Genomic DNA, 1,825 nt, shown 5'->3' on the forward strand with positions numbered 1-1,825 from the left:
AAAGAGAAAGAAAAAAAATACGAGATTTTGAGGCTGGAGGAGCGACCGTGGCAGGCAAGACAGGAAGGCACCGCACGAGCGCGCGAGAGGACTATGCATTGGAGGACAAGAGGACGACAAGAGAATGGAGACGACTGTTGCCTGCCAAATCAATGGAGACATAGTCGGACGGTGCAGCGTGTTTTTTTTTGGAAGGAAACGCATCAGCACTTGCTGGTTGGTCTGGATCAAATATACGAACAGATCTAGTATATTTCCGTATATATTTGCAACAAGAATCAATTAGCATGCGGCGCCTCCCGATATTTTCCCTTCTTCGTCGCCAATCGCCAAAACAAACTCCTCCGCGGCTCCGCCGAAGAAGTCCATATAAACTCAGCAACGCATCGATCTCACGTACTGGTGGCAGGTGAGTGATGAAGATCGACCCTAACATGGGCAAGGATGAGATCACGAGCTGCAACGGCCGCAGCAAGAGGAAAGGAGAAGAGGGCGACGTCGGCGCCGGCGCCGGCGCAAGGAGGAGGCAGAAGCAGAATGTCACCATGGCCATGGATGTCCTGGACTGCCCCGTCTGCTCCAAACCCCTCCGTTTTCCCATTTACCAGGTAAAAGCAGAGATAAGATTTAGATCTATAACTATATATATGCACACATACATGACACCTGTACAACATAGGATCAGAAATAATGTTTTTATCAAAATGCCGCAGTGCTCCGTGGGGCATGTGGTCTGCTGCTCCTGCCGCCAAGGGCTCCCGGAGAGTAAGTGCACCCTGTGCTCCGGCGACGTCTCCGAGACATGTGACGCTATGGAGCGGATCGTCGACAGCGTCTTTGTCCCCTGCAAACACGGATGCGCCAAGGAGATCAACTACCACCAGCAGGAGGAGCACGAGAGGGAGTGCCCCGCTGGCCCGTGCTTCTGCCCTGTCCCTGGCTGCGGCTTCTCAGGGCCGACCGCCACGCTCCAGGACCATTTCACCGGCCTCCACAACAGCACAAGTGGCCGATGAAGAGTTTCGAGTATTTCGTGCCGTTCTTCCTCCGCGTAGTGCGTCCAGGATCTCAAGTCCTCAGCTGCGGAGACGGACTACTCTTCGTGCTCACGGTGGGGCCGCCGGTGGAGCCCCTCGGCCGCGCGGTGTCCCTCGTCTGCGTCCGGCCGAACGCGCTGGATTCCCCGGTTGGATGCTCTGTGTGCTTCTCTTGCTTCGCCGGCCATTACCAGGTCTCGTCGCTGGATGTCGAGACCTCGTCCCTGGCCGATGGGCTGCCGGCACAGTGCTTCTGTATCTTGCCCAAGGTTGCTGGTGACAAAACTGACGACGTCGTGCTTTGGATCACCATGGATACAATTTTCCCTATTGACGATGATGAGCTGTACGAGGAGGATGATGATGACGACGACAGCTACGAGGACGATGAAAATGAGGATGATGATTGATTCGTCTATAACAGTCTATTGGAGGATCGATCACGATATGCTCAATATTTTGTTTAGAGGAATTTCGTGTTGAAATAGGAATTTTATGCAATTCTCGGACTTTACATTTGCATGTTCCCTGTTTCCATGAAGCAGGTTATGCATGCTTTACTCAGGTTAGTCGCCGGATCCGCTAGTAATATATAGTACTCCTTCGGATTCAAAATAAGTGGTGTGGTATTAGACCAAATTTAAATTAAAACCACGGTACTTATTTTAGATCCGAGGGAATAGTGGTTACTATATACTGCAAACTAGTTTGTGTGTGAGAGTGATTTTTCTGTCATGCATGAGATATATCATGCATCTATCCGCGGTCGTCTGTTTGCTTTGAAATTC

General features: G+C 51.3%; 1 pseudogene; it reads left to right on the forward strand.

The window, feature by feature from the left end:
* The first annotated feature begins 416 nt into the window (after nucleotides 1-416).
* On the forward strand, nucleotides 417-1,447 carry LOC119343710 (annotated as a pseudogene).
* Nucleotides 1,448-1,825: the final 378 nt, after the last annotated feature.

Source organism: Triticum dicoccoides, unplaced genomic scaffold (assembly GCF_002162155.2).
Source record: "Triticum dicoccoides isolate Atlit2015 ecotype Zavitan unplaced genomic scaffold, WEW_v2.0 scaffold138012, whole genome shotgun sequence".
Taxonomy (NCBI): Eukaryota; Viridiplantae; Streptophyta; class Magnoliopsida; order Poales; family Poaceae; genus Triticum; species Triticum dicoccoides.